Source organism: Saimiri boliviensis, chromosome 7, assembly GCF_048565385.1.
Source record: "Saimiri boliviensis isolate mSaiBol1 chromosome 7, mSaiBol1.pri, whole genome shotgun sequence".
Classification (NCBI taxonomy): domain Eukaryota; kingdom Metazoa; phylum Chordata; class Mammalia; order Primates; family Cebidae; genus Saimiri; species Saimiri boliviensis.
The window spans coordinates 54,542,653-54,558,053 of NC_133455.1; the positions used below are offsets into that span (position 1 = coordinate 54,542,653).

At 35.8% G+C, this 15,401-nt stretch overlaps 1 protein-coding gene across 2 annotated transcripts in view; it reads right to left on the minus strand.

Moving 5' to 3' along the window:
* The window catches only part of NAV3 (neuron navigator 3), an 850,089-nt gene that overhangs the window by 394,966 nt on the left and 439,722 nt on the right, over positions 1 to 15,401 (minus strand). The gene's annotated exons all lie outside the window — the stretch shown is intronic.

Below are 15,401 nucleotides of genomic sequence, written 5' to 3' on the forward strand. Positions count from 1 at the left end.
AAAAATTAGCCACGAATAGTGGTAGGTGTCAGCAATCCCATCTACTTGGGAGGCTGAGGCAGGAGAATCGACTGATCCCAGGAGGCAGAGGCTGCAGTGAGTCCCGAGGTAGTGCCATTGCCCTCCAGCCTCGGCAACAGAGTAAGACTCTGCCTCAAGAAATAATTTCTTTTAAAAAAAGAAAGAAATTAAATTCCTCAGTCTTTCATTGGGACTAAATCTCTGATCTCTGAAATGATCATGAAAATTTAGAGGAGGGAATGAAAGTCATTTAATAAACACTATTTTTTAAGTTTTTTATTTGTTTCAGTCATTAATTGGGTTCTCATCAGAATGGGTTTTCTAGTTACTTTCAGTCCAAGGAGGGCTAAGGTAAGTTGAAGGAGCAGAAGCTAAAGTTTTTTCAATTAAATAATCTGAACAGCATGGAGTTTAGCAATAGGATATAGCTGTTGTTTCAAAGTAGAGGCAAATAAAGGAACACAATGAAAAACAGAGTACATCTCACTGAGTAAAGGAATCCAAGAAAAATACAATAAAATTATCTATCCTTATATTTACTCATCTGCTGATTATGATGAACAATTGTCAAGGGTGAAGGTAAATAAAAATATAGTGATGATGGAATCAGGGCTGGTAATAGTAGGTTACCTTTCAAGGTGGTAAAAATGGAAACTAGTTTGAGTTGGTGAATTCACAATATTGTGAACGTATTAATGTCACTGAAATGTTCACTTTAAAATGCTTAGTTTTGTGTTATGCTAACTTATTTTACCCTGCTCTCAGAAAATGCTTATCTTTCTTCTTTCCACATATACTCTTCTTTCCCTTTTTTAGTGTCAATTTAATACCATTCTCTTAAGACCTTCCTTGACAATTCCAACCCCAAGTCAACTTCTCTGAAGGCTTACGTCGTATTTCATATTCATTCAGTCATTCAGTCAACAAATGGTTATTAAATACCCATTATGTGTTGGACAATATGTTAGGTGCTGCGAAAGCTTAGGTGAGCCCCTTCTGACAAATGTGGAAGATAAAATAACTTAGATATATAATTAAACTAACAAAGACCTATTTATATAGTTTACTTGAAACACACTTACATTACTCCAGAATTTATTTCTAGAGAATAATTACTTGAACCTCTCAGGAAAGAGTTCTGTTTTCCTTAATTATTTAGAATTAACAGCAAACACAATTCTTCATTGTCTGTCTTTTCTTCCTAAAAATCGCAGATGACCCTGATTAGTCAGGTATTAAGCTACAAATGTAAACCACACAATTAACCTAATATAAAATTCATGATACATCTAAATTCTCAAATCACGTCATGCCTGTCTCTCCTACAGTCAAACATAGTGAAAGGCAAATTGTATTGCCTTAGAAAGTTATTCATGTCTCTTTTGCCAGTTCCTGTCCAGTAACACCTGAAAGTGTAGGCTAAGTTATAAAAGGAAAGAATGAGAGACAAAGGTGATATATAAAATAAATACTGAAATATATGCCAAATTTTGTGAGCTAGAATTATTTCTTATATTCTTATATTTATGTAAGTACTTTAGGCCAAATGCTCCTTCTAAAAGATAGCTTCTTTCAAATAATGATTTAACCTATTTTTGTATCTATGTATAATCCAAAGATGTTGACGATGGGGCCCCTAAAAGACAACGTGATCATTTATTCATTCATTCCTCAAATATTTAGTCATCAGCAACCATAAGCAAAAATGTTATGAAGAGTAGAGAGATGTGATACCTGGTGTTTTTCACTCAGCTTAGTAACTGAAAAGAAGGCGAAGACAAGAACCCGTTTGTTTAGAAATAATTAAAAAATAAAGATAAATGCCTCTGAGGTATCAAGTCAGTTACAGGCAGAGAGTCAGGGAATGGGCTAGACAGGACATCAGGAATAGATCTTAATTTTTCTGGAAAATAAACTGCACATTGCAGGTCGAGTTACAGAAAAAATGTCAAGGTTCTGCATTGGAACAAAACTCAGGAAAAAGTATTTTAAGTTTTTTATACTAAGTTTTCCCATTCGGATGGAGCATACTACTTCTTTAGGGTCTTAGTGTAATAAAAGACATCCCAAGTTCCATTTTTATGCACCAGAGAAAGAAAGAATAAAAAAAAATACATTATTGCTTTGCACAGCTTTGAAAATTAGTACTGTAATATTATCAAAACAGAAATTTCCAGAAATCCTGAAATAATCAAACACTCCCCTCTTTCTCAGCATGTATAGTATGAGAGATGCAAATAAATGTTAAGAATGTAAATTTTAAAAATAGAAGAGGAAATCAAAATTCACATAATAATTATTTTTAAAAACCCATCATGTATCTAAAAGTACTATCAGTTAAGGTTTAATTTTGCTATAAAAGACAGTATATTTAATATATGCTATGGAACAATGTAAATGAAAAAAGAAACTAATATTAATTGAGAAACTTCTATGAGACAGCCACTGTGCCACATTGCTGTAATATATGTAGTTCATTGAACTTTTACCACCATACTTTGAGATAGCTTATCCTTATCATATAAGGCTTTTGTTGTGGGAACTATGGGATTAAGTATTGTACCTGAGGTATATCTGGATTAAAATCTGAATTAGGTAATAATTTTTAGACTCTTATTCTCTAAGCAAAGAAACAGATATCCGTTCTAGTGAGAAAAGGTGGTTGTGATATTTTCCCCAATTATTTCTTTAATAAAATCTTAGAATCTTGTCTGAATAGTTCTAATGTTCTAAAAAGTGATGAAGAGTGTTCTAGATGAATAAAGGACTTGAAAGTAAAGAAAAATCTAATAAATGCCAGCATCTCTCTTTCAAAAAAAGCATAGAAAGAAATGAGAAGTTTTCTATTTGTGTGTATTATTTCACAAAACTGTATCTCCTAAAAAGCAGATCTTAAAAATATTTCCCCAACTGAATCATCACAAGTCATTCTTGTATAAGCTCATATATATGGGCCAATTCTACAGATGCCAATGTGTTGTAAAGATGCAGTTACACAATCAGTTCTAAGTAGAACAGTAAACTGCTTGTAAACTACAGTAGCTTCTACTGTATTTAAAATCCATAAGAAGTCTATTTTCTTTCATTTGTAAATATTTAAAAAGTGAGACTAAAATGAAGCCAGTGACTTTCATGATGCAAATGCTCTAGTTATTTTATAAATATTTAGTAGCCATCAAAAATCCACATTCCCCAGGAATAATGTGAGCCCCAAGAACATTGGGCCATTGCACAATCACTAGGATCCATTTACTTTATAGGAGAAAACACTTTCCTGCAACCACAGCCTGACTAAAGTTGTATGATTTGTAGGTTTAAAAACCCTCAGATCTTACCTTTGGAAATTGAGTTCTATGTTCCATTTCTGCATTAGGAGCACTTTCATTTCAAAAGCCCACCCATAAATGCAAAGTCCCTTCCTGCTCTCTCCTTCTCTGTTTTGGCCTTTACTATGCTTAGGAAGCCAAATGGAATCTTAAAAGTGGCTGCCAAGTTCAAGGCTCAAGAGCCATTTCACAATATCACCATTGATATTCCACAACAGGACAAGACTATTATTATTAAACTATTATTCACTGATTATTTGAATGTTTTCACTAAGTTATATCTTTAGGAAAGCAAGTAGATGCTATGGCAAAAATGATAGGTTTTAGGACATTCATCTAATTGTGTAATTTTTGTGACATCAATTCCCAGTATTCATTGAAATTACTGTTGAGATTCTGAGGAACCAAAAACTACAGTAGCATTATAACCAATAAGATAAGATAAAAGATTATAATTATATATATAAATTTAACATTATATATATATATATATATATATATATACATATATATATGTAAAGATATATACATTCACATCCAAATATGTAACATTTGCGATACGGTACAGTATAGTGGTCAAAAGTATGTGTTCTGGCATCGAAACAACAGATATCCAGTATCACCACCATCTGCTAGTGTGACCCAGGGAAGTTCATTAGTCTCTTGGTATTTCATTTTCTTTTTTTAATTAAAAAAAGAAAAAAGGCTATGTGGGAACAAAATAAGACAGCATATAAAGAATTCAGCACAGTGTGTGACACACATTGAGGGTCCTTTTAACATTAGCTGTAATCACCATCATTAGCATCATCATCATCAGGGAGGAATAAGCCTTCTTAGTATTCATCATCAATCATAGCTACTAATATTTGTCTTAGTCACATTCTGACATAAAAGTTAGAAGTGGAAAATAATTTTAAATAAGAAAGTATGTTGATGAAAGCTTTAAAATCAGGTTCCATGGTATGCCCATTTCATGAGCTTGAATATTAAATACTAATATTCTTTGAATATTAAATATTAATCATATTAATGTTTAATATTTAATATTTAAGCATTTCACATAAATTAAAAGTCCACTAAAATGAGGGAAGCTCAAAAGCTGTATTTGTGGTAGATTATTACAATAAGGAGCCCCAATAAGTAATTTCTCCCATTATCTACATTCGTGTGTTGTCTCCTCTCACAGTGACTCCTCTCACACTTACTTTGGCCAATGGAAAATCAGTAAACACTATACAAAGAGATGCCTTCGTGGCACTTGAACTTTGGGGTGTCCCCCTCTCTTGCTGCTCAGGTTCAAGATAGGCTGCTATAGATGTGTGGCCCAGCTGAGACCCAGTGCCAACTGCCAGACATGAGACCAGCAGCTGACTGCAAATGCAGGAGTGCAACCAAAATATATGGAGCAGAGAAAAGTCATCCCAGCCAACCACAGAACTATTTCGTAATAAATGGTTTTGGGGTGTTTTGTTTTGCAGCAAAGCTAACACAGTATTTCTCCTCCACATAAGTAATTTCTAAATCATTTGGATGAAATGGTACTTTTATTTTATTAGTACCTTCACTGGTATATATTTATATCACACCAACACTGGTAACATACACAGTAACAAACAAAGCCTAATCCTATGTGAATTTGTCCTCAAGAACCTCCTCATAGTAACAGGAAGTCAGACAATAGGAAATTTCCTCTAACAATCATTATAGCAATTGTTACAATTTAGATAAAAATAATTTTAAAACTAACATTTATGTATTATGGCACATTATTTCATTTAGTCCTCACAACAGCCCTATAAGAGAAGTTTTAATCTTACTCTCCTTCCTCACATGAGGAAGGTAAGGCTCAAGAGATTAAATAATTTGTCTAAAATTATACAGCTATTAAATATTTTCACAATTGCTATGAAGTTTTACACTTTTTAAAATTTATGCATTCCAGTAAATTTATAATTGTAAAATTATATTAAGTTACATTTACTAGTTTATTTATATATCATAACAATGAATTTCAAAAGCAAGTAGTGGAAATGCTTAATTTCATCTTGTCTTTACTCAAGTAAATTTAACTAAATATCCAGTTTGTGTTACCTACTTGAAACAAGCTTCTTTCTCACTCATCAAGCAAAGCTATTTGTTTTTTGGGTTTTTTGTTTTTGTTGTTTGTTTGTTTTTCAGACACAGTCTCACTCTGTGGACTGAGGGGAGTGCAGTGGCACGATCTTGGCAAACTACAACCTCCACCTCCTGGGCTCAAGCAATTCTCCTGTCTCAACCTCCCTGGTAGCTGGGATTACAGGCATTTGCCACCACTAATTTTTAGTAGAGACAGGGTTGCACCATGTTGGCCAGGCTGGTCTCAAACTCCTGGCCTCAAGGAATCCACCTGCCTTGGCCTCCCAAAGTACTGAGATTACCGGAGTGAGCCACCGTATAGGGTCAAACAAAGCTATTTGAATAAGTGATCTTTAAGCTACTTTTAAAAAAACTTTGTAAAGATTCTCTCTTTAAGACTTAAGTAAAAAAGAGTAAATAAGGAAAATAATGTGTTTACCAATTTATCTAACCAAAATATATAATAACAAACTTTTAATAAGTTTAATATATACATACATGAATATATTGAAAGGCACAAATGAGCTCTTTTATATAAAAGCATATGTAGAATGTAAATTATAGGAAAAACAAATGAGAGCCTAAGAACTTGAGTAATACTCTTACTAGTTCTGCTACTGGGTAGCTGGGCAAGTTAAGCACTTCACTTCAGTTTACTAATTAGTAAAATGGAAACAATAATGCATATTCAGTGACAATTTTATGAGGACCAAATGAATAAAAAGCAATAAGACATACTGTTTATCTACCATTTAGTTTGTTTGTGGTAGGCACTGTATACCCATTATCTCCATTCTCACAGACAGCATGAAAGTGAACCTTTATTTTCATTTTATAACAATAGAAAGTTAAATTTTTACCAAGGCTACACCTCTTAGACAAAAGCAAGACTCTGCTCAAATCCAGATATAGGCATACCTCAGAGAATTCATTTCAAAACCACCACAATAAAGTAAATATTATGATAAAGTGAGTTATTCAAGCTTGGTGGTTTCCCAGCGCCTATAAAGGTTATTTTTACACTGTAGTCTAGTATAAAGTGTTCAATAGTATTATGTCAAAAAATATATACATACCTTAATTAAAAATATTTCATTGCTAAAATGTCTTAACAGTCATCTGAGCCTTCAGCAAGTTCTGATCTTTTTGCTGGTATAAGGTCGTGCCCCAGTATCGACAGCTATTGACTGATCAGCAAAGGTGGTGATTGCTATAGGTTGGGGTGGCTGTGGTAATCTCTTAATATAAGATACCAATAAAGTTTGTTTTGTTGCATTGATTAGCTCTTTCTTTCGTCAAAGATTTCTATGAAACGTGCCATGCTAACTGACAGCATTTTACCCACATTAGAACTTTCAAAATTGGACTCAGTCATCTTAAACCCAACCATTGCCTTATCATCAAAGTTTTTGTATATCTAAATCCTTTGTTGCCATTTCAAGAATGTTCACAGCATCTTCACCCAGAGTAGATTATGTTTCAAGAAACAACTTTCTTTGTTCATCTGTAATAAGCAACCCCTTATCTATTCAAGTTTTATCATGAGCAATTCAGTCACATCTTCAGGCTCTACTTCTAATTCTAGATCTTGTGCTACTTCCACCATATCTTTAGTTATTTACTCTACTGAAGTCTTGAAACCCCCAAAGTCATCTGTAAGGATTGAAATCAACTTTTTTCAAATTCTCATTAATGTTGATATTTTGACCTCCTCCCATGAATCATAAATGTTATCAATGGCATCTAGAATGACAATTTTTTTCCAGAAGGTTTTTTATTTACTTTTCTTAGATCCATCAGAAGAATCTCTATCCATAGCAGCTATATCCTTTTGAAATGTATTTCTTAAATAATAAGACTTGAAAGTCAAAATTACTCCTTGATCTTAACAGGAATCTGTGTTAGCATGTATGGAAACAACATTAATTTTCTTGATATCTCTATCAGAGCTGCTAAACTACTAAGTGCATTGTCAATAAGTAGTAATATTTTGAAAAGGTTCTTTTCTTTCTGAGCAGTAGTTCCCAAAAGTAGGCTTTAAATATTCAGTAAACCAGGCCATAAACAGACAGCTGCCATCCAGGCTTTGTTGTTCTATATATAAAGCACAGGTAGAGTAGATTTAGCAAAATTCTTAAGGGAATTAGGAATTTTGGAATAATCAATGAGTATTGGCTTCAATTTAAAGTCATCAGCTACATTAGCCCCTAATATTAGAGTCAGGCTACTCTTTGAAACTTTGAAGCCAGGCATTGACTTTTTCTCTTATGAAAGCCCCAGACGGCATATTCTTCCATATAAGACTGTTTCATTTACTGTGCATTGAAAGTCTGTTGTTTAATGTAGCCATCTTCATCAATTATCTTCATCAGATCTTCTGGATAACTTGCTGCTGATTACACACCAGGGCTTGCTGCTTCATGTGGAGTTTGTTTCATTCTTTTCACCTCATGAACCAATCTCTGCTAGCTTCAAACTTTGCAGCTTCCTCACCTTTCTCAGCCTTGTTACAATGTAACATTCAGGGCTTTGCCTTGGATTAGGCTTTGTGTTAAGGGAATATTATGGTTGGTTTGATCCATCCAGACCAGTAAAGTTTCCTTCAAGTCAGTAATAAGGCTGTTATGCTTTCTTATAATGTATATATTCACTGGAATCGTCTTTTAATTGCCTTGAAGTACTTTCCTTTGCATTTATAACTTGGCTAACTGGCTCAATAAGCCTAGCTTTCAGTCTATCTGTCTAGCTTTCAATGTGACTTCTTCAATAAGCTTAATCTTTTCTAGCTTTTGATTTCAAGTGAGAAGCATGTGACTCGTCCTTTCACTTGAATACTTAGAGGCCACTGTAAAGTTATTAGGCCTAATTTCAACATGGTAGTGTCTTAAAGAATAGTAAGGCCCAAAGAGAGGAACAGTGATGGTGGAATGGCAGATCAGTGGAGCTGTCAGAAATACACAGCATCTATCAATAAAGTTTGCCATTTTTTATGAGCATGGTTTGTGCTGCCCCAAAACAATTACAATACAACATCAAAAGTTATTGATCAAAGATCACCGTAACAGATACAATAATAATGAAAAAGTTTAAAATATTGTGAAAATCACTAACCCTGGCATAGAGATACAAAGTGAGCACATGCTGATGAAAAATGGCACCCACAGATTTGCTGGATGCAGGATTGCCACAAACCTTCGATTTGTTTTTATAAAAAATGCAATATTTGTGAAGTACAATAAAGCAAAACACAATACAGTAAAGTATACCTGTGTCTCTGGCTTTGCTGCATTGTGCTTTGAAAAATATTAAGGTTGGAATTAAAATAACATGGATTAAAATCCATAGCTGGCTAGATTAATCTTCTAGATTAACTGTCAATTGACTGGGATCTTGACTAGAGACTGTTAAGGGTGAGGGGATCTTGAAAATGACCCAGTAAAAGTGCAATAAGCAAATGAAGACCCTAAAAGTTTACTTATTTGATTAACATTTTATTGACAGCTAGAAAACAGGATGGCTAGGAACAAATTTCTGACCTCAAATTCAGTGCTTTTCATCCCTAATACAGTAAGTTGCAAAGTATAACACATCTATATCTTAAACAGATGATATAATCTACAAGGAACTTAAACAAATTTATGAGGAAAAAACAAACAACCTTGTCAAAAAGTGGGCAAAGGATATAAACAGACACTTCTCAAAATAAGACATTTATGGGGGCAATATGAAAAAGAAAGCTCATCATCACTGGTCATTGGAGAAATGCAAATCAAAATCACAATAAGATACGATCTGATGCCAGTTAGAAAGGTGATCATTAAAATGTCAGAGAACAACAGATGCTGGTGAGGCTGTGGAGAAATAGGAATGCTTTCACACTGCTGGTGGGAGTGCAAATTAGTTCAACCACTGTAGAAGACAGTGTAATGATTCCTCAAAGTTCTAGAACCAGAAATACCATTTGACCCAGCAATCTCATTACTGGGTATATACCGAAAGGATTATAAATTATTTTACTATAAAAACACATGCACACATATGTTTATTGCAGCACTATTTACAATAGCAAATACTTAAACCAACATAAATGCCCATCAATGATAGATTGTATAAAGAAAATGTGGCACATATACACCATGGAATACTATGTAGCCATAAAAAAGAATGAGTACATGTCCTTTGCAGGGACATAAATGAAGCTGGAAACCATCATTCTCAACAACTAACACAGGATCAGAAAACCGAACACTGCATGTTCTCACTAATAAGTGGGAGTTGAACAATGAGAACACTTGGACACAGGGAGGGGAACATCCGACACTGGGGCCTGTAAGGTGGTCGGGGGACAAGGGGAGGGAGAGCATTAGGACAAATACCTGATGCATGCAGGGCTTAAAACCTAGATGATAGATTGATGTGTGCAGCAAAAAAACATGGCCCATGTATACCTATGTAACAAACCTGCAAGTTCTGAACATATATCCCAGAACTTAAAGTAGAACAAAAAATAAATAAAAGAAATAATTATAATTTCTCTTTCAAATCTTAAGCAAAATACCAACTTTTTAACGAAACCTTCCTGATCTCAATGTGACATTACACAATTTTTTATAACTATTACTTTTATCTTCTATGATTAATAGTGGTAATATTTTTTATTTACTCATTCACTCATGCCATTATTATTCTTATATTTTCACTACAGTGTATACTCGGTGAAGGCATTTTTATCTGCTGTGTGGGTGAGAGAAGTTTGGTATCTGCAAGGCTTAAGAAAGCTTTTAGCTTCCTGGGATTTAAGCACATGGGACCATGGAAAGCCTCTCAAAAGATCCTGCACTGAAATCATGGAATCAAGTAGCCTCGACCCAGCAGACTTGAAGGGCCACAGTAACATGGCCACTGAGAGACATGCTTTTCAGCAGTAATGGTGGGATCAGATTATTTGCTGGCCAAATCTCCCATCTATTATTGTGGGTTTCTTAGAGACAGACATCAAGATAAGATTAAATGTACAAAGTTTTTAAGGAAAACACCCATAAGAGAAAATATGGAGAATGCCTTCAGATTGTAATGCAAGTCTGATCCTAAAGGAAGAGAGCAGGAAAGAAGGCTGGAATGAATGTGTCTCAGGCTACTGTGTAATCTAAGGAAAGTTCTGAAAAATTTTCAGGGAGTACTTGAACCAAAATTGACCATGAAAGGAATCCTGTGTCTTCCAGAAATAGACTTGCCATAATATCCCTTAGCCATGGTTCATATGGCTGGGAGCAGCCCCTGGAAAGCATGTGTAAATGGGTCAGTGGATTTCAGAGCAGGGCTGCAGAGTCCTTGGGTGATGCTCCCTTTAGCTTGTGGCCTGAGTGATGCATACTCATGGCTGCTATGACTGACATCCAATACCTTGGACTGACATGGTATTTTGGCACCATGGCAGGTGTGCATATAAAAGAGACTTTAAAGAGGCTTAAGATTAATTTTCTGCCAGCCGGTTAAAGCAGAATATAAAGTGACTTATAAAACAAAGGTTATTTTATTTCTTGCCCTCCTGAGTATGTGAACTGAGCTTTATACTTGCTACATAGAGGAGGATACAGCATTCAAAACAGAGTGAAAAGCAGATGGTCCAGAGACTTCTTTTAATTAAAAGACAATTTGGAGCAATTGGAAGAAAATAAACCTGGTTGTAGCATACAGAGTGAGGATGGGAATAATCACAGATACTGATGAAAGATGTAAGATACCTTGTATTCGGCAGGTTTTTCGAGTAGTAGTACAGTTGTCACCAGACATCCATAGGGGATTGGTTCCGAGACCCCCACAAATACCAAATCCAGGGATGCTCAAGTGTCTGATATAAAATAATATAGTATTCATATATAACCTATGAATATCCTACTGTATACTTTAAATGATCTCTAGATTACTTATAATAAGTCACATAATGTGAATGCTATACAAATAGTTGCTTTATTATATTATTTAGGAAATAAACAAGCAACAGTCTGTGAATGTTCAATACAGATGTAGCCATCATAGGCCTAACTATATTTTTTATCCATCATTGGTTGAATCTATGAATGGGAAGTCCCTGGACATGGAGGCCTTACTATATATACAGAGGTTAGCAGTGTTAGGCCCTGCTATGTGCCTGAAGTCAGCAATGGGATAGGTATTACTCTTTGCGAGCCTCAGTTCCTCTTCTGCAAAATAGGAAAAAAGATAGCTCCTATGCCACAGGGGAGTTATAAGGCTTAAACAAGACAATATGTTCAAACCACCAATATATATTTCTAAGAGCTAAGCCTATTGAATCTTATCACAAGTCTTGTTTAATAAAGCCAGGAAAATACCCTATTTTATCATTAGGTCCCACCCTAAGAGTGAGAAGAATGAGTGAAGAAGAAAAAAATAACAGAATGAAGGAATTGTTTTGTTTTGTTTTGTTTTGTTTGAGGCAGAGTTTCACTCTTATCACCCAGGCTGGAGTGCAGTGGTGAAATCTCAGCTCACCGCAACCTCTGCCTCTCAGGTTCAAGCAATTCTCCTGCCTCAGCCTTCTGAGTAGTTGGGACTATATGTGCCCACCACCACACCCGGCTAATTTTTGTATTTTTAGCAGCGATGAGGTTTCACAATATTGGCCAGGATGGTCTCGAACTCCTGACCTTGTGGTCCACCCACCTTGTCTTCCTAAAGTGCTGGGATTACAGGCATGAGCCACCATGCCTAGCCGAAAAGAAAATATTCTTATTGTCCTACAGGAACAAAGAGAGCACCAAGTTGAGATCACACTTCTTCTTGCTTTGTTGTTGTCTCCTTGTTCTTCTCCTTTGAGGGAGAGCATTAAAAGAGTATATGCAGAGTAGGGAGGAGAGAGTAATAAGAGGATACCCTTAACACCATCAGTGGAAGAAACTGTGAATGTAAGTAGATCTCAGTCAGAACAGGTCTCCCTGAGTGAAGTGGTCAGGTGAGAGAGGAGAGGCTCTGGTTTGCACTCCTGAATGTTCTTGTATTACCTAAACACTGAGTTGAGTCACTGGGCCTACTGAAATCCCCTCTTAATGGTGAATCCCACAGGTTTAGGTAAATGGGAAGGTTCTCAGAGCCAGATAGATGTTGCAGAATAGGAAGTCTAGCAACCCTACAACATAAGCAAGAGCTAAGAGAAGTCCTAGTCAACTACGGTAAATAGGTAGGCTCTGATCAAACCGTGAAGCCAGATTGCAAATTACATAAGCCACTGATCTCACCTGCAAAGATCAGCAACAGGCTGGACAAGGATCATCATCCCAGATATAAGAGGAAACAAGTGCTCCCGTATCCAAAACTCTAATTCTTTCTTAACTAGATTATGAAAATTACTCATTCCATAACACTTTATACCCAGAACAGTCTAGGAAAGAAGTCTAAACTGGGGGCAGATGACCAAGAAATCAGAGATTGAATGTGTTCTGCTAGACATGCCAAGTACTACCTAAAGAGCCAGTTGAACATATCAGATCTATTTTTTTCTGGTGAGTCACAATATGTGAAGTTTTGTGAAGAAACCCAGTTCAGTTTAATATAACATATGCCAACTGTGCATCTCAGTTATAGTATGAATAAATTTGCTGTTTTTTAAAATTGTTATTTGTATTAGAAATGACAGTAGGGGCACCAAAGAAAGGCTTTTCATTAGTAGTGTAAGCTGCTGTGATGGTAAGAGAAGTTTCACAGGTAGAATCTGCTAAACAGACTTACCAGGTCTCAAAAGGTTACAGGTACTCATCAGGTAGTCACTGGGTAGATGAGAAAAATATATTCTAGACCAAGCTAGTCCAACCCACATTCCACATCTGGCCCAAGTCAGCTTTGAACGTGCCACAACACAAATTCGTAAGTTTTATTCAAACATTACGAGATTTTTTTGCAACTTTTTATTTATTTATTTATTTTATTTTTATTATTATTTTTTGAGATGCTTTCACTCTTGTTGCCCAGGCTGCAGTGCAATGGCAGGATCTTGGCTCACTGCAACCTCTGCCTCCCAGGTTCAAACGATTATCCTGCCTCATCCTCCCAAGTAGCTGGAATTATAGGTGCCTACCACCACACCTGGCTAATTTGTGTGTGTGTGTGTGTGTGTGTGTGTGTGTGTGTGTGTATTTTTAGTAGACATGGGATTTCACTACGTTGGTCAGGCTGGTCTTGAACTCCTGCCCTCAGGGAATCCACTCTCCTTTGTCTCCCAAAGTTGCTGGGATTACAGGCATGACACACTGTGTATTTTATGTGTGTCCCAAGACAATTCTTCTTAAAATGTAGCCCAGGGAAGTCAAAATATTGGACACCCCTGTTTTAGACAGTGGCAACAGGGGGATAAAGCCAGGCAGCAGGTACTAGCAAGTAGTTCTGGGGAAAAGAAAGAAGTTCAGCAGTAGCTGGAGTGTCACTGGTCAAGGGAAGGAAGGGCTAAAGATTAATAAACCAAGTGATGTGGGCAGGAGGCAGCCATTATAGGGTCGGTAAAACTTGGACAAAACAATCAGACATACATTCAGGGAAATCTCACTCTGGCAAAGAAACAGAGAATTTATTGGAGGGATTTGGGATCTGGACAAGAAAAATTGTTTAGTTACAATAATCCAAGCAAATAACAATGAGTAAGGCCTGAACTAAGGCAGTGGCAATCAAATGGAAAGGAGAGGATGAAGGATTAGATATAAGTAGAAGAGTCTTTGTTAACCAAGTAGGCTGACTTCATTAATGCATTATTATGAATCGGGTAGGGATTAAGAAGAATGCATGTCTGTTGGTTTTCAGAGCTCCTGTTCGGTGGGGAGGTAGAAACTGGTCATGAAGAAATAAGTTTGGGAAGCTACAGAATGGAGAAGATAGTGAATTCAGTTAGGAGAGCCAGAATCAAGCTTTCTTTCTGTTTTTATTTTGTTTGTCTTTTTTTTTTTTTTTTTTTTTTTAACCTAGTACAAGAACCTAATCTTTTGGAATCTCAATTACTGTGTCTTAGAAATGGAAATCCTATTATTTATCCAACATGACAGCAGTACTCATGCCTGGAATCTCTACAAATTCTACATAATAGAAGGAAGAAGGAAGAAAGGGGGTGGGTGGGAAGGAGGAGGAGGAAACACCTGAAAAAGTCTTTTTTTAGAATAAAAAAAAAAAAAGTCAAATGCTTTTAAGAGTATTCCATGTGCAAAACACATTAAGCCAAAGTATATTGACAGATTCGGATTTTCAGAGCTGAAAGACACCTTAGAGATCATGTGATTCAAGTTAGCATTTTTATGGATGAGGCCACAGGAATACTGAGAGGTTAAGAAACTTGGCCAAGATCACACAAGGGAGCCCATCATAGGACTGTTTTTCCAGTGGGCTCTACTGCTGCATCTACTGGCCACACTCGGCACTGACTTAAGGCGAACACTGCCACAGAGGAGAACTGAATCTGTTGCACTGCATTCGGGATTCCTAATTTTACTATAAACGTTCAACATCATTTTGAATAATCTCTCATAAAGGAAAGAAAAGTTGAGGTATACACATTATATGATTCAATTAAGTCCACCATAAAAATGTTATTTGGGTTTATTGATACTCACTATAATTCCATGACAATGATTTACATTTTACAGATGAAGACACCAAGGCACAGAGAAGTGAAACGTCTTACTTGTGGTGACAGAAGTAATAACATGTGGAGTCAAGACCCAAACACTGGTAATCCAGCACCAGGGTCTGTATTTTTTACCACTATACTGCACTGTCTCTTAATCACCGATTTTGTTTGTTTCCAAATAACAGGGCTAATAAAGCACTGTAATAATATTGAAAATATTTTTAAATATGTTGCCACTTAAATCTAGACCTAAGAATTGTCATGATGTCAGTGAATAATTTTGAAATGTACATATTTACAGATTTATCAGA